The following is a 27,602-nucleotide window of genomic DNA, read 5'->3' on the forward strand; positions in this document are numbered from 1 at the left end:
TGTGCTTTTTAAAGGTACGATTCACCGTAAGAAAAGGCATGGGCTATTAAATTGTCTAAATAAAGTGGTGTAGGCTGTTAAATCATCCCTCCAACTTTGGGAATTTATGGGTGAACATTCACTATGCAATACTAAATGTTCATATTGTAGATCAAAAATTCAAGAAAAGCCGTTTTGCCAATGATGTGCTGTGAGGAAGCCATGCAAATTAATTAACATCGAGGAAGCACGTCATGTGTCTAAGTCCTTAAACAGCTGGTCTGTTGGGACTGAAATGAGTGATAATTTAGCAATAAATTCCAGTTAAGTTGGTGAACCAGTTAACTCCGTAAACAAATTAAGTATGGCTAAATTTTAAAAATGAGGTGGATAGTTCAAGTTGATAGATCAAAATCAGAGAACACTATAAAGGAATATGGACACAGTCCCCCAGGTGAGGAATTTCTTGTGATGCCATTTGCAAAGAAGTGGAGAAAGAGATTGCAAACATTTTTTGTAATTATTTGAGATGAATGTGTAACCTTTTGGGTATGTAAAATAGGAACATAAGAGGAGAAAAAGACAATAAAAATCTGGAAGTTTACAACAAAAACATCTTTTAGAAACCTAAGTATTTTTTGCATATTCAAAAGCTTTCCTTTCCCTAATTTTGGTTATGCCTGTTTAAGTAGCTGGTGTGTTTATCAGCATTCTTAACCTGAGTCAGAGGATTTTGCCCCTGACGATTTTTCTGGTGTCTCCGAAGACTATTTCAACTTGTTTTCTCAGGAGACAGTATGTATTTACTTTTTGCGGAAATGATTTTGGCCATTTCAAACCCCTCAGTTTTAGTTTTTTTCATCTTGCTCCTTGGATTTTCTTCCCTTTTGTTTTTTTCCCCTTTTAATGTTTAAAATCAGTCTCTGTTTCCACATTTGTTTTTCTTTGCTTTCCTCTGTGGCTCCCTTCCTCCCCAGGGATGTTGCTGGGGTTTCTTCCCTGCCCCACCACCCAGTTTCGCTCTGGATATTCCCTATGCATCTACCAACTATCCTTTATCCAGAGCATCCTTATCTTTCCCCATTCTCTTTGCTTTTATGGATAGGGTATGTTGTCTTCTTCCTATAGAGATCTCCCAAGCTATTGGAAATTTCAAACCATATATGTTGAATATATGTTGATAGACAACTAATTTTTCATTGAATTTCTACTTGGCCCTGCTCCCTGACTTCTTCCCCACAGTTGCTCAGTCTTGTCCTTTCTTCCTGATGGGCGCAGGCCCCATCTTTTCTTCCTCACTTCCCTGTTTGGAACCTTCTTTGTCCAGTAGGCTTTGGTTACATCTAAGAAACTCTAGGTTGAGAGTTCCACCCAGCCAACTTAATGTAGACAGTTTAGTACATTCTTCTCATCAGCTAAATAGATGGCACCTCCATGCCCATCCTTTGTGGAACAGACTGGTAGCAGGAAGACCCCTTAGCTGAGAGATGGCACTCTGTGCCTGTTGAGTCAATGGACAGACAGACAGGGTTCTGTCCTGGACTCTCCACTTACCACTGTTTGTGTTACCATGTGTAAACCACTGACTTCTCTACACCTCTCTGCATTCTTGGAGATAATACCACCCAACTCATTGGGTTTCCATGTGAATCTTGTACTTGGAGCATTTCCAGCAAGTGTTAATTTGCTCTGTACTTGCCTATGCTGAGACCCCAGAAAACTTCAAGCAGTACAACTTAGACACAATAGAGCCAGTAGATGTGACAGAAGCTGGGCATGTGGAAATAAGGCCACTAGGATAGCACTTTTAGTGTTTTCAAAGCAGATTCATATTGTCCATTTAATTTTATCTTTACAGTGACCCTGAGGTCTGGTGAGGACCCCAGGCCCCTCAGTAGGGAACTAGAGCATCTTTTTGGGACACTGCTGCCATGCAATTAATTTGGGAGGAAAGCAATGCCCACTAAAAAGCCACATAAAAAGGTATCATGAAGGTAAAGGCTAGTAAGAGATCATCCTGAGTGTGGAAAATTGGAGCCATTCAGCTTCATAGAAGAGGAGTTTTATGTTTCATTCCCAAGTTTAGAGAAAAAAAAAACCCTTTCCTTTTCTTTCCTCTTTGTTGTTGTTGGCAAGACTGTGAGACTGCAACTCACATATAAGACACACTGGGCCAAATTTTCAAAGAGCCTCTATACTTTGCATGTGTTAGATTTTTCATGCATAGCTACAGCTCTGGGTGGTGGTAGAGTTGGTGGGGCGGAGGGGAGGGTGGGCACAGATGGGCTTTTCACATTTGCCACCTCACTTTGAATGTGGAAATGTACTAATTTTGTGAGATTTCGTTTTCTTAAAAGTAGAGTTCCGTAAGGAGGCTTATATCTTGGGTAGTGTAGTCTTTAAATGAACAGTTCTGAAAATGATAAGGAGTCTGTGCCTGTCTGCCTGGATAGTGGTGAGAAGGTGGTTTATTGTTTGAAATAGAACTCAGGCAGAAGAGAGCTCCACAGTATCTTGCAGTTTGCGAGGGCTAGAGTGACTTTCAGTTGCTTGCAGGTCATGTCATACCTTTTCCTAGGCAGGCTTCGTCTAGAAGAGACCTTCACTGGGGAATGCTTAAATGCCTCAGAGTTAGTGATTTGATCAGAGAGCCTTGAGGGGGCCGGCCCCGTGGCTGAGTGGTTAAGTTCCCACGTTCCACTGCGGCAGCCCAGGGTTTTGCTGGTTCGGATCCTGGACGTGGACATGGCACCGCTCCTCAGGCCATGTTGAGGCGGTGACCCACATGCCACAAATAGAAGGACCTGCAACTGAGATACACAACTATGTACCAGGGGGGATTTGGGGAGATAAAGCAGAAAAAGAAAAGATTGGCCACAGTTGTTAGCTCAGGTGAAAATCTTTAAAAAAAAAAAAACCTTGAGAGTTTGTTTTATTCTCAGAAAGATGCAGATTTCTTTTTTCCCACATGACCACTAGTGACTTGAAACTCTCTTGTTTTGGCTCTTTGCCATCTGTATCTGTTAGGATGGAGAAGGTTCTGCTGTGGTAGAAAATAACCATCGAAACTTAGTGGCTTAAAACAACAAGAGTTTACTTCTTGATCCCATTGAATGTCTGTTGGGCATGGGAAGGGATCTGCCGGTTGCAGACATGCAGGGACTCAGGGCGGTGGCGGCTCCCCTGTGCACCTTCTTCCACATTCCCCACAGCACGGGGAGGGGAACGTGGTGAAGCTCGCCCTTCTCTTGAAGCTCCTGCCCAGAAGTGACACCTACCACTTCTGTATTCTATTGGTCAAAAAAGCTGTAGGACCATGCCGAACTTCAAAGTAGTTGGAGCCATTCAATCCTACTCTGAGCCTAGAAGGAGAAGAAAAATATTAACAAGCTGCCTATGACTACCTCATCATCCATTAAACATAACCACACAGGGGAGGTATTTCTCTGTGTTTATGGTAATCACACTGCCAGTGCCAATTTCTTTGCCCCCGACGTTTTTGAGCATTGGTAGAAAAGTGTTGTCACATGTCTCTACAATATTTCCAGGAATTGAATGTTCCACATCCTTCGAATCTTATGCTACATCAGGTTCAAGGCCTATTGATACTTTGAAATGCTTTCAGTGACAATGATTATGATGAAAATAATAGTGAAGAATAAAAACTCAACTACAGAGAGAAAAAAATCCCTTAAGCAACTGCTTTGACTCCACTTTTTTTCTTCTTCTGAAAGTGCCTTTCAAGTTTAATCAGAGAACAACATCTTTGTGATCAGATTAATCAACGTTTGATGGATAAGGAGGTTAAGACTCAGAGAAGCTGGGTAGAATAGACTTCTCAAATTTCTAATACGTAAGTCAAAGTGTTTAATTCATTTTGGGGGGTTTGATTGTAATCAACAAAACCAACTGCACCCCCACCCCCTTCACTCACCCCACCCCCCCCCCACCACCACCACTCCCTTCACCACCATTATCAACACTGTCACCACCATAACCACCATCACCATCAGCACCATCGCCAGTACTTCCACTGCTGCCACCATCACCACAACCGCCACTGCCACCACCGTCTATCATTATAAACACACACTTGTGTAACCCATATCATGTGTCTTTTCAGACCATCATTGGAACTATAAAATTAGGTAAGATTTTCAGCAATTAAGCTTGGTGTTTTTCTATGCGTTGCATAATCCAGGAGTTTGAAAGGTCATGGAAGAAAAGTGGCAACTCAGAACTGTCTTAGGGACTGGATTTGGGCTAAACCTCTCTGTCTCCCTCTTCAATTTGTCTTTTTGTTTTCTTTCAAATTTCTTTCTGTGCTACTCTGCTTCTTTAAACTCAAAAGAGAACCAGACTACAAAATGACCCACTCCGTGCCCTTCAGGTCCCAGAAAGGAGCTGGGTGTTACTTCAGCACTTCCTTTGACCCCTTTACCATGCACCCTGCTCAGGTGTACCCCTTTGGAGTGCACAGGTGTGGCTAGGATTTCCAAAGTTGGAGAGATTCTCCTGCCAAACTCTGCTCAGCAACCGGCAGGGGGAAGTTAGAAGGACCAAAGCAGAGTGGCCCAATTACCCAGTGACTGAGAATGATGTTGTAGGATCACTGCAGTGGGCAGATCTCACTTCATGAATTCACTGGTCTGCTCTGATTTGGGCGTGAGGCTCCAGGGCTCTGGGAGTAGCGTCCAGAGTGGGCTTTCTTTAGAGATGATTCCCATTGCCCACTGAGCTGCAGAGACTGAGTTTCTGTTGCAGTCTCTGGCTTATGTGGGAGAGATGGCATCTTGGGCCATTGCCCATGGCCTATGTAGTTTTAGCAACACTTTGCAAGGCCTCCAGGAGTTTGTGTCTTTAAACACTCCTGCTGGCTGAGGTAATGGTGGAGAGCGGAGAGATTCTGGCCCAAAGCTAAAGCCCGAGGGCTTTACCCCCCCAACCCGCCCAAATATTAACAAAACAGGGATGTTATTAAATTACCAATCCTGGCTCCAATTGAATATTTGCCAAGAATTCCATGCTTCCACCTCACATAATACACTTTACTTTTCTTTTGGGGATTTGTTTTCTGAATCAGTTTACTTCTTTGTGGTCCAATAATCACCAAATAGAATTCTCTCCATCTTTCATCCTTCATCATTAGGGGAAAAATACAGTATCATTTTCCGCCAAGAAATAAATATCTCAAAATGAAAGACAATATTTAGTGACCAAAAAAAAAAAATCCCTCGAGTGTCCTACTTTTCTGATGAATCAGAACTGGAAGTGATTAAAGGCTCAGTGCGTTCAAACAATGAGCACTCATGTCCATTCCTCCATTTTCATAAGAAAATCAAACATCCTCTTTTAAGCAAGTGGGGGGCTGCTTACCAAATCTTTTAAGTGAGCTGTAGATAAGTGCATTGGCATGGTTTGAGGAAATGCATAGAGGATATTAAAAATATTTATTTTATTGAACTAATATTCCCTGCTGGAGATTAAAGTAGCAAATTGAGCCCACAACTGTAAGACAGATACTATTTAGCAATTTAGTTTCTATTTATTTAGTTCCTAACTGTCAACTTGAACTTGAGTAGTTTTAAATTGCAACTTACTAAATGCTTATAAGAATGTTCCTTGAATATAAAGTGGAGTTGTCTCAGATTGTATTTTCAGATAAAAATATACTTAGTCTGATTTTGTTTGAATTAGTGGATTTTTTTGTACATTGAGAATTTGAATTTCCTGAGAATCTTTAGATTGACTACAGTTTTGGTATGTTGAAGGGAATTGTGATTTTAAAATCATTTATTTTGATCATGCTAGTTTGAAAGTTTCTTATGCCATTTTATAATGTATTTCATAAGAAGACTTTTTAAAGGCATTATTTAGAAATCAGGGCTAGCTGTTTTCATTTTAGGCTGCTACCGCTTAGCTATTTGAATCAGAGAATACTGTTTAGGCTTGACTGCAGTCAGTTTAATCATCAGTATCTTCTTCATGGATTTACACTGTAGGACTTAATTTTTATTTTATATTTACAAAGGAAGGGATATCTGGAATGCAGACATATTACATTGAGATAGTCATGTTTTGCTCAGGAGGCAGATAAAGCTACAATAGTTGAGTTTCAATGAGTAGTTACTGTGTTCCAGGCAATAGAGTAAAGAATTGTGTGTCCATTATTTCGTGTGGAGACAGTCACTATTTTGCAGTAACTATAGTTATCATCATTTTACAGGTGTGGAAACTGACAACTCAAAGGTGATACCTAACTTTTCTTCAGGCCCCAAGCTGGCAGGTGGCAGAACTGGGGTGCTTCTGAGATGTCAGGTTGGTTCTCCCCACGGGGTGTCATGGGGCTTCCCTTACGATGGGCAGAGACCTGAGTATTTAAAGATGGTCTTAAAGTTCCTGGGGCAAAAGGTCATAAGTGCCAAATGCAAGGCTGGATTCCCATCTTCTTCTACTTCATAGAAATTCTCCTGCAAAACAGCCATGCATTTTCGAGCAGCCTTTTCCATGGAAAAGCTAGTGTGGGCACATACTCAATTCAGTTTCCAGTGCGCTTTCTCACAGAGGTTCTTCCACAAGATTACAAAGACTGGGAACCCAGCCCATTCTTATTAATATATTTAAAAAGTTATTCTGGCTTCTTTCAGGGCCATATCAGTTTCAAAGATCGCTGTCAGGGTGGGAGCAACTGAAGTTGAACTGGTCTGAATGCTAAATGTAGTCTCTGAGCGGGAACTTTTCTTCAGAGTTGAAAAGTCGCTGGAATATTCATAGAAATGTAATATGAGCAGAGGATAGTGAGTCAGTGTCAAAACTCTGTTCCAAACCATATTTGCTGTTTGGAAAACTGGCTCCTCAGGGACCAGCTGGGGAACAAGGTAAGAAGGCGGAGTGGGGTGGGTTACAGTATGCCTTGGGACAGGGCTGCAGGTCTGGCTCCCCTTCCCCATGGATGGAAGGTCTTCTCTCCACAGGAATTAGGGTTCTGGGGCAGGGGGGTAATGGGGTCCAGCCTTCCCACTCCAGGAGGGCCATCTCTGCCTCAGATATGGAAACCTTTACTTCATTTTGCCACTTAAGTTTTGTGACAGAGTTTGAGATAGAAACTGTGGCGGAATCTACGTGAAAATCGTTGGGTAGCATTTTGCAAGTGTGGAAGTGACATCATTTGCTTTTTCCTTGAAAGTTTCCTGATCTGGATATTGGTTAAAAAAAATCATGGTGGCATAGACCCTGATGAGTATCATCTTCAGATGCTGGAATTATATCTTAAACTAACCAAAGGGATCATCTACTGATGACCCAAATTTCCTTTCAAGAATTAACAAATCTCATTTTTTTCCCCCTAGGAGCTCTACTCATCTGTAGTTAATCTAAGAATTAACATTTAGCAAATTACTGCGTCAGTGCCTTAAATGAGGTATGTGCCTGGTGGCTCAGTTGATTAGAACCCTGTGCTAATGAGGTCATGAGTTCAGTTCTCAGGAGGCTGGTCCACTTCATCATGGTCCCCCTCTGAGCCCCAGCCAGCCCTCCAAATGAACGCTGGTCACAAGTGGCCTTCTGCGGAAGAATCAACACAAACTCTTCAACATTTGTGGGAAAAAAGAACTCAGAGCATATGCCTTGAGTTAACTTCGAATATGACAGCGGTCCCACGGGGTAACCAAATGGTACCCTAGAGGCTGCAAAGACTTCTTGCAGACTGTGCAAGTGCCACACTTCCTGGGGGTGGCTTCCGTGCTGGGAGAACAGCTTTGATGTGTGTGGGAGGTTCCAATTCGGCACGTTGAAGGGGAGTGTCATCTAGGAACAGGAGGAGCCTGGATGCTATTCAAGAGGCACACCCAGAGGGATGCTTTGGGAAATTTTGTCGAATTTTCACTAATCGCTTCTTTAAAAGATGGATCATTTTGGATCTTCTAATTAATGTCTGTAGTCATGCAACCCATGGGACCATTTGTCCCCCAGCCAGGCCACTTCAGCCATTTGTCTCAAGCTAGCAGGAGACACAGTAGCTAAGAGCTTTAAGAACAGGGTGCTTCTCCCTCTCGTGCTTTCTCTCCATTTTCCACTCTCAGAAACCACTTTTTCAGATCCGGGTCCAGTTCTGAGCCTAAATCTCACCCAAGCACGACCGGATGCATTGACGTCCTCTGAGGCCATTTCTTGGGTTTAGGGAAGAATAATGCCTAATGAGCTCCAGCTGTACCTGGTGGTGTTCACAGTTGAAACCAGCAATCCCCACTGGCTTTCTCCCGTTTCCCAAGAATACCTTCTCCAGGGCAGAGGCCACCTCTTTTTTTTAATTAAAAAATTTTTAGGGTCAGCCCTGTGGCCAAGTGGTTAAGTTCACACGCTCCGCTTCGGCGGCCCAGGGTTTCTTTCGCCAGTTCAGATCCTGGGCGCGGACATGGCACCACTCATCAGGCCATGCTGAGGCGGCATCTCACATAGCACAACCAGAGGCATTCACAACTAGAATACACAACTATGTACTGGGGGGCTTTGAGGAGAAGAATAAAGAAAAAAAAGAGGATTGGTAACAGTTGTTAGCTCAGGTGCCAATCTTCAGAAAGAAAAATATATATACCTTAAAAAAATTAATCATTGTACTCTCATCATCTAGCAGAACACTTTATATATAGTAGGAGTTCAATAAATATTTGTTGAGTGAGTGAGTGAGTGGATGAAAGAATCAAATGTAGAACTGGTTGCATTTAGACAAAGGCAATTTTGTTTGGGGGGGAGGAAGATTGACCCTGAGCTAACATGTGTTTCCAGTCTCCCTCTTTTTGCTTGAGGAAGATTGTTGCTGAGCTAACGTCTTTGCCAGCCTTCCTCTATTTTATGTGGGATGCAGCCACAGCACGGCTTGATGAGTGGTGCTGGGTCTGTGCCCTGGAATGGAACCTGCAAACCCCAGGCCGCTGAAGTGGAGCGTGTGAACTTAACCACTATGCCACTGGGTCAGCCCCAAAAGGCAACTGTTTTAATGTTATCATTTTCTTGTTTTTCTCTTTACAAAATTATACTTGGCTATTGAAAATAATTTAGAAAATAGAGGTGAGCAGGAATTAGGAAAATAAAAATCACCCATAATGCCATCAGTTGGAGATAACCTTTCTTGACATTTTGGGGTGCATGATATTTATATCTATATGTGTATCTATCATATTCATGGGACTCAGACAATGTGTATTATTGTGTAATCTTTTTTCACTATATTAGAAAACTTTGCATGATATTATATATTCTTCCACATTATTATTTTTAATTTTTTCAGAGCATTTTATTACATGACATGATTTCAAATTAATCAGTCACATATGAAAATATCCTTGTAGCTTAAACTTTCTATGTAGCTTTGTTTATTTCCTTGGGAGAAATCCCTACAAGGAGAATTGCATGGCTCCATGATTTTCTATTCACTGTGTATTGGCAAGTTATCGGTCAGAGAGGTGCCACCAATACGTACTCCTACCTGCAATAATCTAGTGTGCTGTCTCTCTTCCCTTGCTGAACAGTGTGTATTATCATTCTTTTAAATATTTGCTAATTCATAGGCACAAAGTATATTAGTGTTCCTATACTTTGCATTTCTTTTATAGGTAGTGAAACTGAGTATATTTTCATGTGGCCATTTTAATGTCTTCTTTGCAAAGTGCCTGTTAATGTGTCTTAAGACCCGTATATTTTGGGGGCCAATATACCCTTCTGTATTTCAAAGGGCTATTGTAAGAATTAGTTGAAGTAATATATTTTAGTATGTTTGAAACCTGCAAAACAATATACAAATGTGTTGGTCAAATTTGTGACCTGGTGGTGAAGGTCGGAAGGAAGGGTCACCTGCAGACAAATGGGCTGAGGAAATGGGCACCGACTGAAGGCGTGGGTAAACCTTGCCAGAGGAGAGGTAGGGAGAGACATCTATGGAGAAAGGGAAAGACGCCATGGTCTAGAGCTTTGTTACTTTGAAAAGGTCAGGGGAAATAGATGAAGTCAGAGATAATACAAGGGCTGGGAGCTTGAAACCCGAGCCAATTAGAGACAGAAGGGAGCGAGATGGGCTAGGGAGCTATAGGGAACCAGGGGTGGTTTGTGGCCGCCTGCGAGGGGGGCACAGATGTCTCTCCAGATGTCTCCAAACCAGCAACCGGGAAGAGAAAACACCAGCAGTGCCACTTCTCTGAAGACTCACCTGAATTCTGGTATGACCAAGGCAGATGTCTTTAAGAACAGAAAGGGACGCCCGTGCCCCTGCACGCAGGTGTGGTCCTCTGGCCAGAACACATCTGTGCTTTCCAGTACGTCCCTGGAGTAACCACACTGGGAGAGGCAAGCAAAACACACAGAGAAATGATAACTAAATGGAGATAAAATACTGCACTGAAATTCCCCCAGCGTATATATGACCCCACTTATGTGAAATTATGTATAATTATATATTTACATATAAATATATGTAATATATAATATATAATAATATATAAACATATTAAATATAAATGTATGTTATATACATTATATATATTACATTATGTAATTACATATATAATACATAGATACAGGCAGATGCATGCACACCCATGGTAATCTCCAGAGAGTGGTAATGAAGTGGGACAGGGAGAAAGAATTATCTTTGTTTTTATTCACATTTTTAAGTGTTGCTTCACTTGTTACAATTAATATATATTACTTCTGTAATATGAAATTGATGCCATAGAGAGAAAATATTTTAGACTAAAAAGACAGGAATGCTGTGGTGTGGCCTGCCTCTCCACCCGGCGGCGCCAGCGGGCATTCATCAGGCAGTGGGAGCTGTAGCTCTGGCCTGGCACCGGAGCCCGTGCTCACTTGGACAGAGGAGCCCCAGGAAGCACCTGAGAGTCACACCTGGGCCCCGCAGGGCACCAAGCTCGTCGCCATCTCACACTTAGATGACAGGGGAAGCCATGCCTCTGTCGGCAGGCAGGACTCTGGCCAACAGGTGAGGCATTTCCCAGGCTGGGAGTGAACACAGGCCCGCCTTCCAGACCTCGTGTGCATTGCCGCCTTGTAGGGCGGAGGCGCAGATTAATTGCAGGGGAAAGAACCTGAGCTTGGTGAAGAGGAAAAATGAGAACTTTTCTCCTTCCGCTCCAGGGCTGCCACTGCAGCCTGAAACAAAATATCGGACTGGGGCTCTCCGTTTTTCACATCAGGTCAAGCTGCTCTAAGGCAACACTGTTTCCTGTGTCCTTGACGTGACAGGCACTGTGTTGTAGACTGGGGACAAAGTTGGGGAAGAAGATTGAGATGGCCTCTGACTTTCTGGAGGCTGCAGCTGAGCTGGGGAGATGGGCGGTACACAAGGGACCAAACCAATAGAGAGGGTCATACGTGGTAAGGGTGCTCTGATGGAAACTAAAAGGAGCCAGGAGATCAGGGCTGGGCTGTTTTGGATCCAGAGGCAATGGAAGGGCTTTGTAAGGAGAGGACATTTCAGCCGAGTCAGGAGTGAAGAGAAGGTGTGAGAAGCCAGCAGGCATCAGATCACACCTGCCTCACACGTGGTTCATGTTTAGAAGTTTGCTTTTAGCCTATGTGCAAAGGCAAGGTAAAGTGTGCTTAGAAATCCAACACAATGATGCAGCATCTAAGCCTTAGCTAGTGTGCTTAGAGGTTTGTTGAGTGAATGCAAAATAAGTAAATGGATTGATGTTCCATGTTCGGAAAACATCTTATTTTATAACTTTGTTTTTGACATCTATTGTATGAAAAATCACTCCCATTCAGATTTATTCTCACTAGTGATAAGAATAAAAAGCCTGACGTTGAGAAACACGTCTGAAATTAAAGGAGAGGTTAGTGAGACACTGTGCCCACAGCGTGGATTGTAGGAAGCGCTTTCATGAATGGGATGCTGTCCCATCTTTCTCATCAGACAGCGTGCTGGGCTGAGCAGGTACTCATACTGTCTCCCTGGTACCAATGAGGAAACAGCCTCAGAGAACTGAAACAAGGCTTGGCAGGGCCACGTCCCTGGGAGCAGTCTTGGGGGCGTGTGCCTTTGTTCTGGTGAACTTTTGGTTAGCCCAGGGCAAATGGTGGCCACAGTGAGGCACACAGAGTTGCTTGGGCTCCTTCTAGTGGCCTCAGGGGCTCTTGTTGTAGGAATCGGCGGAAACAGGAAGGAGCTCCCGGGTGATCATGGCTGGCCCTGTTACTTCTGGGGCCCCTGGCCAGTGTCTGCTCACCAGGGACAGGAGACTCAGCCCCCCAATCTCACTCTGTGCCCACTGAATATCCACATCCTAGACCTACTCAGGGCTCCCAGATCTAGAGGTTGGAAAGGGGCCCAATGAGATCGGTGAAAGCTCTGACTTTCTCCTCCCATCCCAACACTTCATACATGGGCTGTGATGGTTTTGGACATGCTACCTCTCTAAGGATTAGCAGCTGGGCCCTCCGTCACAGTGGAGCCCTGGCTGATCCTCTTACTGCTCCTTGAACTCCAGGGCGTCTGCTCTGACCCTTAGGATCACCCCTAGTTTCTGAGGTTCACTGAGGTGTGTCAGTGTTTTGGGACACAAACATGTGGCATTCAGACTGGTTAGTGTAGATCTCCAGCCACGTGGGATTCTCCGGTCCTTGGCAGGATCCCACTGGGAACTCTTTGGGGCAAAATGATTCTTTTGAAACTTAATCCTCAGCATGTGGAGTACAGTATTCTTTGTCTGAGCTTCAACTGAAGGAACCCAAACCTTTGAGTCCTAGCTCTTCAGAAAAATGGCAGCTGCTGTGAGATGTGAACTTGACTTTTGAAATCACCAGAGCCTGGGAGCTAGAGTGAGCTAGAGAAACAAACATGGGCTTCGGGGTTGGCTAGATCTGGATTCCAGACCAGCTCTGCACGTCCTGGGGTGGGACTCTGAAGCAGAAGATTTGCATCATCTCTGTGAAACCCATTTTCCTATCTTTAAAATGGAGGTAGTACAAGTTACCTCATAATATATTGGCGAGGATTAAAAAAGAAGAGTTAAGGAGCTGGCCCCGTGGCCGACTGGTTAAGTTCTCGCGCTCTGCTGCAGGAAGCCCAGTGTTTTGTTAGTTTGAATCCCGGGCGCGGACACGGCACTGCTTGTCAAACCATGCTGAGGCAGTGTCCCACATGCCACAACTAGAAGGACTCACAACGAAGAATGTACAACTATACAGGGGGGCTTTGGGGAGAAAAAGGAAAAAAATAAAATCTTTAAAAAAAAAAGAAGAGTTAAAATATCTCAATTCAATTAAAAAGAGGAGAAACAAACTATCTCACACCAGAAACACTCAAAAAAAATATTAGTTTCTATGTTCCCTTCCCTCAATGATTTAACGAGTCCTTACAAAATTAGAACATCCTTCAGAGTAGAATTCTACCCTTTTTTTTTGTCGTTGGGACATCCAAAAGAATGTTAGTTTCCTTTGTTTGGTTTGTGGTAAGTTGACTTTGCACTTTAAAAGGGAAAAAAAGGAAACCTGTAGTACCTCAAACAATGAGCCTTTTTAAAGCCTGCGTTGGACTCCAGTTTCAAAGAATATTCTTATTAACATAACTTTCTTATAAATGGAGTGCCACTCATCAAATATTTATGAGTAGTAGCCTGAGAAGCCAGCGCGGTGCCTGGCCGGCCTGGGGACATCTCCCACGCGCGCTGTGGGATGCATAGGCAGGGGACCCCCTCTAATTCTGTGACATGGTTTGGGGGCTCCTGCACGAGCGAGTCTTGGCATGGCTCCCCAGCTCTGGGCCTGTTCTGGGGACTTTCAGGACTCCCACGCAGCCCGTCCTCGCAGGCGACTCCCTTTGAAGTCCTCGGAGCTCTTTGAATGGAAAACGCACAACGGGCTGTTGATGCAAATAAGAAATCAGGGCTGACGCACATGGGGAATAAAGGTGTTTCTCAGCCTGAATATTAGCTCTCTAGCCCAGAAACTCTGGTTTGATCATTAAATAAAAGACTCGTTCCCTCCCTTGCCCCCCAATCACAACCAGCCCCCAAAGCTCCACCACCCACTTGCTCAGGAAATGATAAACCTACTAATTACCTGAAAGTTTTAATTAAGCAATAGATACAGCCAGCGTAGGGCTATGTTTTCTCTTTAAACGTATCAATAAAATAAACATTCTCAATTCCAGGGCAACTTGCTAAATGAAAAAAAAATTTACTACCTTTTGAAATATCACTCACCGGGTGTGATAATTTAGAAAAATATCTCTATTAGAGATAGTTAGAGATGTTTTTTGGTTGAAAATGCGGTCGCCGATGGAGCACAAGCCTGCAATTTGTAGACAGGTTAAGTAAATTAAGTCACTCACTGTCTTTTTTTTTTCAATGGCTTTAAAAGTTAAAGGTAATTTGCAAAGAAAATGCTCTGTTTGAATTGGTTTGTAATATCTGTTAATGATCTTTAAAAAAATCCACTTATTCAGAATCTTGTCCCTGAGGGAATTCCAGTGTGTTATCAGAAAAATTTCTGAAGTCTGAAATGTCATTAGCTAGTGATTTCTTTGAAGTAAAAAGCCCTGAAAAAATAAATTATATAAGGTATACAAGTGCACAGGACAATCACTTTGATGAATAATATCTGTGTTGTTCATACCTAAAAATGCAACAATTGAAATCCAAGCTGCTAAATTATAGAGCTGTCTCTTGAATTACCTCGGTGCAGGCATACCTGCTCTGTTTATTTCACACATATATTAAGTTCTTCCATATATTTATAGATTGTTGATGTAAAAACAGCAGTGTTAGGAACAATTTTGATTATATTCATTGAGTTTACCTTTTGGAAACACAAGGTGTTGCCTAAACACAGGCCTACAGGTGTTGCCATCCAGGATGAAAACAATAGCCTGTTTCAAGGCAGCATCCTGGATCCCAGAGCCAGGTGCCATGAGTGGAGGTGAGACGCCCCACAGCCCCTCGAATTGCTCAGTGTTAGATAACAGAGCTGTGAAATGCTACACCAAAGGGAAAACTTTGTCCTGACCCCAGCTGGCTATCAGTTTTCTCCTGGAAGCAGGGGAATCTTCATAACACTATATCAGTCACTGTAACCACCGTTGTTGGTTTGGCTGCTATAAATAGCTTTTTTTTTTTCTTCTTTTTTGAGGGAGGAGTTGGATTTTACTAAACCGTTGCCTACAGGTTAATTATACATTTCATAAGAGAGCATTTCCTTGTAGCCAGCCTAAATTTGTTACCTTTTAATCCCACTTCGTATAATAAGGCTAGAAACGTGTGAGCCCCTAGCAGACCCTTCGTTATTGTCGTGATTTTATACATTGGGCCCTTAACTTTTTTTTCTTCCTCATGCATTGCTCATCTCTTCGCTAAACTGCAAACAGTCCCAGTTTCATTCGTTTTTCCTCAAGGGGAAGGCATTCTCTTCTTCCTAGTCCAGCTGACCTGTAATCATATGTGTGGGTCTTCCTTTTTTCTGCTCTGTAGCTGACATCAGGAAAGCAAACTCAAACAGGTAAGAACAAACCACTGATGGATTTTAATAAAGATGTTCTATGATATTTTCTGTCAGCCCCTCCATTTACTTCACCTAAGAAGTAGAAATCAATATTTGAAACTTTTCTTGAAGCTTTGTGGGAATTCCACACATGGAAGATTGCCAGGAGCAGAAGCATGTGACTCGATGTCTTTTCCTGGAGTGGACACATCCTGTAACCACCTCCCTAGGACAAGAAAGAGGATACGGCCAACTTTCCCCGCTGCCCCGTGGTGGGTGTCCCCTTCCTCCTCAAAGATAAGCATTATCCTGATTTCTGGCTCCATAGATGTGTTTTGTTTTGTTTCGAACTTCATATAAACGGAATCATATGGCAGGTGTTCTTTTGTGTCTGTTTTCATTCTCCCAGCGTTATGTTTGTGAGCTCTATCTATGTTGTTGGGTATAATTATAGTATATTTTCCTTGTTGTATTTCCTCCCACTGTATCAATAATATACCACAGTTTATCCATTTTACCCTTGATGAACAGTTGGGTTGTTTTCAGTCTAGGCTATTTCAGAGAGTGCCGCTGTAAACTTTCTGGTGCACATCTTTGGTAGGTGTGCGCACGCATTTCTGTTGGGCATATAGACTAAAGGGGAACTTACTGTGTTGTAAGGAATCACTATGCTCAGCTTTAAAAATGCCAAGCAGTTTTCCACAGAGGTTGGATCAGTTTCCATTCCCACCAGCAGTGGGTGAGAGTTATGCTGCTCTCCATCCTTGTTAGCATCTGGTGTCCTTAGTCTTTTTGATTTTGGTCATTCAGGTAGTATGTAGCTGAATCTCATTGTGGTTTTAATTTGATTTCCCAGATTACTAATAAGTTGAGCGTCTCTCCATGTATAGTGGCCATTTGGATATTTTGTAAATGGGCTTTTCAAGTGTCTTGCTAATTTTTTGACTGTATTGTTCATCTTTCTTATTGATTTTTGGAGATATTTACATATTCTAGAAGGATCCTCTTTTGGTTATATATATTGAAAATATCATATACAATGCTGAGCTTGACTTTTACTCTGTGGTATTTTTGGATGAACAGAGATTTTAATTTTAGTGTAGTCTAATTTACCAATATTTTCCTTTATAGTTAGCTCTTTTTATGTGCTACTTAAGAGAGCTTTGCTTACCCTAAGGCCATGAAGATATCCTTTTATATTATCTTCTGGAAGTTTTATTGTTTCACTTTGACATTTTTATATATAGTCCACATGGCATTGATTTTTGTCTATCAAAATGTGTGTGAGGTTGGGATCAAGTTTGTTTTTTCCTCCATGCTGTCTATTTACTCTATACCGTTGATGGAAAAAGTCTTCATTTCCCCTGTGCTCCGAAGTGATACTTTTGTCATAAATTAAGTACTCACTTATTTATAGATTGATTATGTGACTTTTTTCTTTTATCTGTTAGTGTGGTAAATTATTCAATGGGTTTTGAGTGTTAAACCAATCTTGTATTTCTGGACTAAACCCAACTCGGTTATGTTATATTATTTATTTTATGCATTGCTGCATGTTTTGATAATTCTTGCAACAATGTATATGAATGAAATTTACCTGTAGTTTTCTTTTAGGGTAATGTCCCCGTCAGGTGTGTTATTAAGGTTTAACAGGCTCGTAAGTGAGTTGAGAAGTGTCCTCTTTACATTATTTAAAAATTAAAACACAAATGAGTCTAATATAATATAGTAATTAAAAATATATGTAGTTTGTCCTAAGTATATCAGTCAGGGTTCTCCAGAGAAACAGAACGAATAGGATGTATATAGAGATGTATAACAGGAGATTTATTATGGGAATTGTCTCACACAAGTATGGAGGCCATGAGGTCCCATGCTCTGTTGTCTGCAAGCTGCATAGCTAGGAATGCTGGTGGTGTAACTCAGTCCAAGTCTGAAGGCTTGAGAATCGTGGGGGAAGGTAGGCAATGGTGTAAGTGCTGGTTGGATTCTGAAGGCCTGAGAACCAGGAGCTCCGATGTCCAAGGGAAGGAAAGATGGATGTCCCAGCTGAAGCAGAGAGAGAAAATTCACGCTTCCTCTGCCTTTCTCTTCTATCTGAGCCTTCGGTGGATTGGACGATGCCCCCCCACATTGGTGTGGGTGATCTTCTTTACTCAGTCTACTGATTCAAATGCTAATCTTTTCCAGAAATGCCCTCACAGACACACCCAGAAATAATGTTTTACCAGCTATCTGGGCATCCCTTGGCCCAGTCAAACTGACACATAAAATTAACCATCACAGTAAGTATTCACCATAATTTTCTTTCCTTCTAGGCTTCTGTATATTTTAACTTAGACTTATGGCAGGAAACTGGGTTTGCGTGAGTTTTGCATGGGAAAGTAAATAAAGTTAGACTATCTTCTAGGAGTTTTCATATAGCACTCAGCAGTTTGCTCATGTGCCCAGGGCTGAAATTTGTTACTGCATCTTAATTCCAGAACCCATGATCAAGGCCCATCCTGGGTTTAAAGGGGAACCTATAAGGTGAGAAGCTTTTTGGACATAGGACAAGTGTTCAGATGAAACACCTGCTTCCCACCAAGAATCTTCAAAACCAATTTCATCTCCTACTTTTGACCCCTTCAGTCACTGTTCTACAGAGGTTTTGTTTGTTTTGTTTTGTTTTTAATCTCCTTCAATACCGTATATCTCGTGCCTCATTCTGTCTCTCCATTCCTACTTCCTATTGTCCTAGTTCAAGACCTTATCACATCTTACTTGGGCTGTGGCATTTGCGGGACACCTAGTCTCCATTTCCTCCTCTTCTCAGCCATCCAAGTGCTCGCTCTAAGATGGAAAGCTGGCCACATTTGTCCCTTGTTGAGCAGCGTTTGGTGGCTCTCCATTGCTTTACCAGACGATGTCCAGGCTCATCACCATGGCACATGACTTCTCCCATGACCCAGCTCTTGCTTACTTCTCCAGCTTACTCTCCTGCTCCACTCTCATCTTTTGCTTCACACTCCAGCAGCTCTAACTGCTTACGGTTCCCAGTGTATATCCTGGGGTTCTTTTGTCCCAGCTTTTTTGTAGGCTGATCTGAGAAAGATCTGGAATAGACTGTCCATGTCCTTCTCCTGGATAATCCATTCTTTAATGATCAGCTCAGGCCATATACCCTTGACCCTACCCGGCGGGGGCTGCATGGTCTCCTTTCTGCCCATACCTCTGTCCCTGTGACTAGACTGTAGGGTCTTTGCAGGCAGGGTCCAGGTCTTAGTCATCTTTGTACATCCGTAACTTGCTGTGTGCTGGTAGATGACAGTTGCTCAATAAACATTTATAGCTTCAAACAGAAAGAACAACAGTGACTAGTTGACTGGTTTGAGTTTCATTTCATCTCCTTTCAGAAGCCAGAGATGGAATAAAATGGCCAAAGTAGCGCGACCAGAAGGGAGGGAGGAAGGCAGTGGCTATGGAAAGTCTGCAGATACAATCTCTTCCTGCGGGACTGAATTCAGTCCAAATGATTAAAAGTCTCTTGTGATGGAATCCGCTTTTTGTAGAATGGATTAGTAACAAGGATTTTCTCTAAAGATAGATTTTTTTCCAGAGAAACAAATTTGAACAATTTACTCGAAGAATTTAAATGCAAAAGTAATCCTACTTAAAAGGCAAATTGACCACTATCCTTCCTCCTTTCTCTTATTAGTAAAAGAGTTTACACAGAAACTCTATAAGAAATTGTGTAAGAGATTCACAAGGATCATTAAGGTCTCTCCTAGACAGTCACTTTCACTTTGTAAAATTGGCCATCCCCTCAAAATGGTATCACATTAAAATGGACTTTCTGGGGCTCTTATATGTGAATGGGTTTTAGCTGCACAGTGGTGCCATTCATTTTATTTGGCCCATTTATTGCCAAGTACATTCTAAATTTGGCCTTAATTATTTTTCCTTTCACAAAAATATTTTGTGGGATCTTTTTGAACCCTGACTACTTCCTTCTTGCCCCTTAAAACAGAATCCAGGAGTGTTATTTTTGTTCTCTTCTAATTAAAATAATTGCTCGGTTCCTTTTAACTAGATTCATGCAGTTATTAGCCTAATACATGGATGGGTGCCATGGGGTGCTTGAGAAACAAAATGAAAAGTGATCATGTAGCTTCACATGAAAAAGGTTCTGTGGTGCCAAAGAGCATTATTTCCTTTCAGCCGGCATTTTATAAGGGCCTTTAGTAAACCTGGCCCCCCGTACCCTTCCTAAAAGACTATTAAGTGAAAGAATAGTTCTGTTTTCTTTATTAGGTAGACAGCTAACTCAGTACAATTTGAAGAGGGGCACTTGATATGCCGGGTATGGCACAAAGACCTGGGGTCTGGTTTTAATGTCTGTCCCTGCTTTGTCTTGCAGAATAACTGCTGTTGAAGGATCAATGCTCCAGGTCCCCTCTGCCAGTCGGTGTTTATCAGAGGACAGTGGAGGAAGAGGGACAAAAGTTCTTGGATATATGCGTTAATCAAGAATTGTCAGGACCCTGCCTCTAAAAGGAAGTGTTAAAATAATGTTTTTGACATCAAGACTTTTCTCAAAGTTCGTGTAATCCAAGGGTTTGGCAAACAAAGGACCACAGGCTAAATCTGATTTGTTGCCTGTTTTTGTAAATAAAGATTTATTGGAACACGGCCACACTCACTCGTTTATGCATTGTCTGCCACTGCTTTTGCACTAGAACGTGGAGCAGTAGTGGCAGAGACCACGTGGCCTGCAAAGATTTGCCTTCTGGCTCTTTACAGAAAAAGTTTGCTGACTTCTGAAATAGTCTATCCAATTCACTCAATAACTCCTCCACGCGGAGAAATACACTTACAGGAATTTTTAGAGTGGTCCTTGTTTGATGAAAGGCTGAGGGCCTTCGGTAACGTGCTTATGTTATGGGTGTTCAGTATGGGTGTATAGATAGCAGGAAGCAAGAAGGCTTTGGCAAGAAGTCATGGTTTGAGAAAGGTTCTGCCATTATTGTCTCAGTGGCAAGTCACCAATCATGATTGGGCTCTTCCTTGTCTGCTACCTGGAGGAGAAGGTGTTGACGTGGTTGGAACTTCTGGCTTGGAGTGCACCTTTATTAACTACTTCAAGACCTTACGGTCAACATGGTGGACTTTTGCTTCCAGACCAAAAGATGGGAGCCCTTTGCCACCAGTTGGTGGTTGGGAGGGTACATAAAGTCCTAGGGAATCCGTATCAGAGAAATTTTCAAGTATGAATTGTCCAATTAAATGACATATAGTAAACATGCCCGATGTGCACTTATTTTGCCATACTGTTAAACACAGTCTTCATTCAGATTGTACTCATTCAATGACGTGTCTTGTAATTTTTGAGATGATCATTATCGAATATCCCTACAGGAAGCAGCTTCCACCAAAATATTGAATTTGCCTTGTCATGGGAGGAGAAGTGAAGTTCTTCAAAGTTTCTGTTTTTGATATTGCCCTTTTAACAGAGAAGTTTGCCAACATTTTCCTCATCTTCAATGTTGTTAGTTATTTGTTCTCTTCAGGTTTATCTGTGAACCTAAAAGTCATAGAAATCGCTGAAACAAAGATGCCAATGAAGTTGCCTCCCCCCCACACGCAAAAACTTTCCAGAATCTTCCATCGTACAGTTGCCACCTGCAAAGAATTTTGAGAGGTACAGTAGAAAATATTGCCTTATTCTCCTCTTTCCCCCCAAATAAGTCAGTCGCAGACCTGTTGGCTGAATTTTGGTGGTGTTATCTGATTCTGCAATTCATCCACGAAGCTGTGTTACTTCTCAGATATTCACAGGACCCAGGATGCTGCTGTTTTGAGAAATTTAATTTGTTCAGCACACAAAAAGCATATCCATAGCAGGGCTTAACACTGATACAGATAACTCTTTCCATCTGTAAGAAGTTTGTAAGTATTAACTAATTTATTTAACTTTCCTGTAATGGAGTGAATTTCCTTCCATTTGCTATGGGAAACCCTTCTTTTTCTAATTCTAATCTTTTAGCAGGTATTCTACTGAAAATTGTCACCATGCTGGAAATATTTTGTAGAGAGAAAATACATATTTCAACACAGTGTGAAATTCCACCGAAATAGATGACCTCCATTTCCTCAGTGTATAAGCCTATTTTTAAGTGATTAAGTCATGCTCTGGGCAAAAGTTAAATCTTTTGGAAAACTGTGGGAACTGTTATTGTATTGCTCCTGCTATTTCTGCCATCACCACGTGCAATGTTCATAATGGTTTACACACATTACTTTGGGTTGCCCAGAAAGGAGAGCTTGAGGAGAACCTCACGTGCTGCCTCTTTAGTGGGGAGTTTGATCCAAGAATAGGAGTATGGGAGAGTGGTAGTGAGGCTGAGATGAAAGGAGCAGATACAAGGACGTGTTATTGGTGTGGTCCCACCTCAGCGTGAAGTGTAACTGACTGCTCAGGCCTCTGGACTGTGGGAGGCTAAATACCGGCCTCCAAAGGAAGGTTTGCGCCCTAGTTCCTAGAACCTGTGAATGTTACCTTCTATACCAAAGGCTTTGCAGGTGGGATTCAGGATCTTGAGATGGAGGGATTACCTTGGATTATCTGGGGAGGGCCTAAATCCAAGTGTAAATGTCTTTATAAGAAGGAGGCAGAGGCAGATATGACACACAGAAGAGGAGAGGGCAGTGTGACCACGGAGGCAGAGGTTGGAGTGATGTGGTCATAAGCCAAGGACTGTGGGCAGTCACCCAGTGCTGACGGAGGCGAGGAAGGGACCCTCCCCTAGAGCCTCTGGAGGGAGCACAGCCCGTGCTGACCCCTTGATGTGCGCCCAGCGATACGGATTACAGACTTCTGCCTTCAGGCCTGTGAGAGAAAGCATTTCCGTTGTTTTAAGGCACCAAGTTTTGTGGTGATTTGTTACGGCAGCCATAAGGAACGAATTCAGGGACCATCCTCCCAGAGTATAAACTATGAGGTTTCAGGATACACTGATTGGGTGGAAGGTGAGCAAGGAAGGGAAAAGAGTTTATTTGCCAGTTCCAACCTCTGATTGGTCAACAGTTTTCCTTGTGGGCATTACTTCCCCTTTATTTCTCCCTCTTAGCTCCGGGTTGAGCATGGTTGGGCACTGAGATTTGCTGGAGTGTCTCATGCTTCAGGGGTAACAGGCACGCTCCGGGGTGGAAGGGCGGAGACCAGTCAAGGGGACACAAGCAGAGGCTCCGTTGGGTTGCACCCTAGGAAGTCTGTTGTGTGGAAGCTGGGGTGAAACAATAAGCTGACGGTCCAGAGCAGTGTGGCCAAGTCACCACCTGAAAGGTGGCATATAGGGAGAGTGTGAAACAGCTATCGCCTTCGTCCTCATCAGAACCCCGTGCGGCGGGTGTGATGTGATATCCTCAGCAGGCACTCGTTCTCCGACCTTGAATGCCGTTAGCTTTTGGAGCTCGCTGTTGCTCAGGACTGCTGATCTTCAGATGTGGTGACTGAAATCTCTTCCTTCAGTTGAGTCGAAACCCGCCTCCATGGAGCCCTCACTCCACGATTGGCTCTAGTTTTACTTCTTTTTTTTTTTTTTTTTCTGCTTTATCTCCCCAGATCCCCCCGGTACATAGTTGTACATCTTAGTCGCAGGTTCTTCTAGTTGTGGCATAGTTTTACTTCTTGATGCACATAAAATAAGGCTCATTCTCACTCATGAAAGCCCTCTCCAAATATTTGAACACAGTTTTTATCCTTTTTTCCCCTACCAGGCAAAGCACTCCCCAATCCTTCGACTCTGGCGTTGTGTGGGAGTTTTCTTTTTGTGGCCAGTGGCCACACCAGTCCTTCCTCTGGACATGTTGCAGTTTGTCTCTCTCTTACCTCACAGGGAAGCTCACAGAATGCATCAGAACTTCAGGTATGGTCTGCTCAAGCACACAGGAGTCTTGCCTCCCTGTTTTTTTTTTTTTTTCTGAAGTAGAGTTGACATACAATATTATATTATTTTCGGGAGTATGCCTCTTGATTCTTACATCACTAATGTAGGCAGAGATTATTTTTATTTTGTTTTTTGGTAAGCACATAATTTTTAGTCTCATTAAACATAGTGTTATTTAAAACGCCCTCTTCCTACACTTGGGCACAGTGGAAGCAGATGTTATTACTAAAGTTGTCCTAAGAGCCCCAAAGAATTAATCAATTTGCAAGGGGTGTTACTGTATGGCAGAGATCAAAATGTCACCCCACGTCAAGGGACATAAATATCCACAGTCTTCTGCAGAATTGAGGTCACCTGGTGATTCCTCCAGATCAGTACCTTGTGCTCAGCCAACTGCTCTACCACCATCCTTCCTCCTCAAAACAACCAACCAACCAACCAACCAACCAAACCCAATTCTGGAGCACCTTCTGAGCTGGAGGAAATCTACCCAGGTGGCAATGTCCCCTCTTCTCGTCTCTTAGCAGGCAGCACTGATCTGAGTCCTGTTCCTGGTCCAATTCAAGTCCCCAGGATCTTCTGCGAGAAGAAGAGCCATTACCACCCACTAAAAAGGCCAGTGTGGACAGGCACTTTACCTCCCTTGTCTCTCATCTTCACAGCAGCCCTGCAGGGTAAATGTTACTGGCTTCATTTTGTGGATAAAGAAATTAAGGCTCAGTTCAGAGTAACTTTCCCAGGGTCGTAGAGCAGCAGACCTAGGGTTCCGACCCAGGTGGGTCAGAGTTTCTGCTATACCATGTGGTAGCCAAAATGATTCTGAAGCTGTAGGAGGGGGGAGGGGGCCTTTGGACCTCTGCAGGTGGACTCAGCCTGGAGCTGACCCTTCTGAGCACCCTGAAGGAGCTGGGCAGCACACAGCTGGCGTTAAATGGCTCAATCTCTGGAGGTTCTCCCTGAATGACTGGGTCTTCTAGTGACATATGTGTTAGGAAGCGAGGCACTGCCACATTCTGGCCCAGCCTCTGCAGTTCACAAACATGGGAGTTTCCCTGGCCCAGTATCTACTTCCTGAGTGCCCTCTGGGTCTCTTGGGCCAAGCCAGGGTAGGAACGGAAGAACAGAGGCCCCTGGTACAGGCCATGCAGCCTGTGAGTGGTAGGGGTTTGGACGGAAGGGCAAGTGTCTAGTTCACTGCATCTGATCCTGCAGAGGAGCCAGGAACATTGGGACTTCCTCTGGGCTGTCTAACCAGACCATGGTGTCCTTGAATCCGTGAGGTGGATAATATTTTATGAAGCATTTCCAACGTTTTACCTCTACTTGTTCTTTACACCTTTGACCTCATTCAAGCAACTAGGCCGGTGCCTACTGGTTGTTTGCAGGAGGGAAGTGACAGGGAAAAATGAGTCTTCCCCTGCTTGTGGCAGATTCCTTATGCTGACACCCTCAATCCTCTTTTTAACCCCCTTCTGACTGGCAATTACCTGCAATGGAAGCTAGAAAGCTAAAAGCACGGCCTCCTAGACTACCCTATGAATTAAGGCGGGCAGACGCCTCCAGTGCTGATCCGTGAAACATAGGCCGTGGTCTGTTGTAGTTATTTCTTTCCCTTCTGGCTTTTTCCTGCTCAGAAGGCCTGTGATGCCCAGGGACAGCTGCCATTGCTAAACAGTAGCCTGGTTGGAGAATAGAAAGAGCCTGGTCCTTGACAGCATCTGTGAGCACTGTGCCAGAATTTTGTGTGTGTGTCCCATAATAAATTTATGTTTGGTCAAGTCTCTGTTCTTGGCTTTCTGTGGTATTTGTCCAAATGGAAGCCTTATTGTTTTGTTTTGCTACAGCCTTGGTCCTTAGGGGAATAGAAAGGCCTTAAGGCCTTGCTGGAGACATCACAAGTATGTGGGGACATTTCACAGTCATGATGGTGGGAGCAGAGAGAGAAGGAGGTCTGTGCTTGCTCTCGTGACCCCTGGAAGGAGCTGTCAAGGCGGAACAAGAGCCTGTTCAGGGTGGCTTGGGAGAACTGAGACCTGAGGACCAGGTCGAGGGATTGAGTGACAGCTCAGAGGTTGTCTGAAGGGACACGGCATCAAACACTGGCGGCCTCTCCCCTGCCAGGTCTTAGAATTAGAGGATCCCCAGAACTCTGCCACAACATAGTTGAAGGCGGGAGCCCAAGACTGTGTTCCTGTCACCCTTGAAGAATAAGGCTTCAAAATAGAAATTGTATTAAATTATTAAAAATGTTATATTTTTAACCTACCCAAGTCGTGGACTGAGCTTCCCACCAGCCACGCATTAGGAGTAGACCATGCCGAAGCGCTCTGTGAAAGGTTGAAATGGGTGAGTCAGGCTGAGGCAAACCCTCGGGCCTGCCTGCCTTCCACTCTTGGGTGGGGGCCCCAAACAGGACAAGACCGCAGGGATGGGTGGTGGGCAGGGCTGCCGGCATTCACATATCCAGGATCTCGGAGCTGACCTCTGTGATGACCACTTGTTCTCTCTCACAGTCTATGGAGCGTCTGCAGTCCCGGGACTGGTTCCACTACGCACGCAGGTGGATGCAGAGCGGGGATTCGGGAAGAGTGGGCAGGAGAGGATGTTTGTCTCTCTGCACTCATGGAAATGTCGCTGGACACTGCTGAGATGGAGGGGAGAATCGAACAAATCGGCTTTTATTTTGGAGATGAGTAGAATTAAGCCAAATCCTTTTCTGCCTTCTTTTAAGCTCGCCACTTTCCTGACTTTCCATTCAACTGAATTCAGTTCATTTGAGCAGCAGGCACAGTGGTTACTTGGGACTCTCAGAGCTGGCCACCCGGCTTTGAGTGCCTCTCCAGCACCTAATAACCGTGTGACATTGGGCAAGTCACTTCCTGTGTCTCTGCCTCATTTGTAAAACAGAGCGAGTGACAGGACCTTCCTCACAGGGTTGTGTGAGGGGCAAAGCCCTCGGAACAGGGCTGACACTTGAGCATCAGCTTGCTTTGTGCCACTTGGTGTGCCGGCTCTGGGGACCCCAGTCAGGCTCCTCACCAACCCCCTGTTCCCTAGGAGAGGGCGGGCACTTGGCATCACAATGAAAGAGTTACATCGCCAGACACAAATCTAATGTTTTCCTTCTGCCAAGAGCAGCGAGCAACAAGTCCACTCATATAGCCCCGCCTAGGTGGCTGGTGAACAGCCTTACTTTTTGCATTTTGTTTGCGAGGAGGACGTTTACTTCGGATCATCCCCCTTGTACTTCCTTGAAAGGTGGCTTCTCATCAAAACCGGCCACCACAAAAGGGACTCTCCTGCTCCACCCCAGTCGGGGCTTCCAGAAATTGTCACGTTGTGTCACAGGGTTAAACTCCTCATCAGAAACTCAAGTATAGTTGGAATAAACCTTTTGCAATGTAACCCCTAATTGCATAATTTATAGTTACACTTTATTTCCTTTGCTCCATTCTAATAGTTGACCCATTGATGGTGATGGCCATCCTCCTCCTCATGGTCATCACACAGATAGATCCTACGGCCCCTCCCTCCGCAGGAGACCATTCTCGATGACAGTTGGTTTCACTCGACTGCTCAGAAGAGATGTATTCCAATGAGCTCCTTCCCTTCATTCATTATGCTGAAATCATATTTCCAGAGGACAGAGATGAATGCTGTGTGCTTATCTGATTAAACTGCCTGTTGTTTTAAACCTATTTTTCACAGAGACTTTTTCCCTCCAATAGACATTCAGTGACACAACACATTAAAAATTATATCTGTATCAGTGGTTTCTTCTATTGTATTTATGTAGAGCACACGCATGTGTGTGTGCACATGCATATGAGCATGTGCTAAGCCAGTGGTCCCTTGTTATGACTGATATGTATTCAACAATTATGAAACAATTGCAGTTTTCAAAAAAGCAAGGTTGGATCTATATTTTTATTGACCATTTAAAAAAATTGCACAGTGTATAAAACACCAGATACATAAATTATATTAAAATGGAAAAGTACAAGGAAACACTATTCACCAAAGGCTTTCTACCTGAGTGACAGACTCGCCATTGCCATGGGCAATTCAGCACATCTCTTTTCCAGGCCATTTTCCTAATAGTTTTGCTTTTCAGCAGGACCTGGGGAGCGGGGCTGCATGTACCTCAGTCCCTGCCCACTGCTGTTGCTAGAACCTTCATTCATCTTTGAGTTCTTTGCCCCCACT

The 27,602-nt window shown here is 43.5% G+C and overlaps 1 long non-coding RNA gene across 13 annotated transcripts in view; it reads left to right on the forward strand.

Annotated features, from left to right (window-relative positions):
• LOC111768023 (uncharacterized) overlaps positions 1-27,162 on the forward strand; it is a 51,098-nt gene extending 23,936 nt beyond the window's left edge. For 2 of the 13 annotated variants that reach the window (XR_011426257.1, XR_011426252.1), the window contains exons 2-9: positions 6,206-6,297; positions 15,459-15,486; positions 15,601-15,740; positions 17,659-17,753; positions 19,868-21,148; positions 23,227-23,375; positions 23,921-24,070; positions 25,910-27,162. This is a non-coding gene — a long non-coding RNA (uncharacterized lncRNA). Of the gene's footprint in view, positions 1-3,713; positions 3,833-6,205; positions 6,298-6,626; positions 6,858-15,458; positions 15,487-15,543; positions 15,741-17,658; positions 17,754-19,867; positions 21,149-23,226; positions 23,376-23,920; positions 24,071-25,909 lie in introns of all 13 variants that reach the window. The other 11 variants (XR_011426256.1, XR_002799970.2, XR_011426248.1 and 8 more) reach the window with 10 other exon arrangements.
• The last annotated feature ends 440 nt before the right edge of the window (positions 27,163-27,602 follow it).

The sequence above is a fragment of the Equus caballus genome, chromosome 15 (genome assembly GCF_041296265.1).
Source record: "Equus caballus isolate H_3958 breed thoroughbred chromosome 15, TB-T2T, whole genome shotgun sequence".
In the NCBI taxonomy this organism is placed as follows: domain Eukaryota; kingdom Metazoa; phylum Chordata; class Mammalia; order Perissodactyla; family Equidae; genus Equus; species Equus caballus.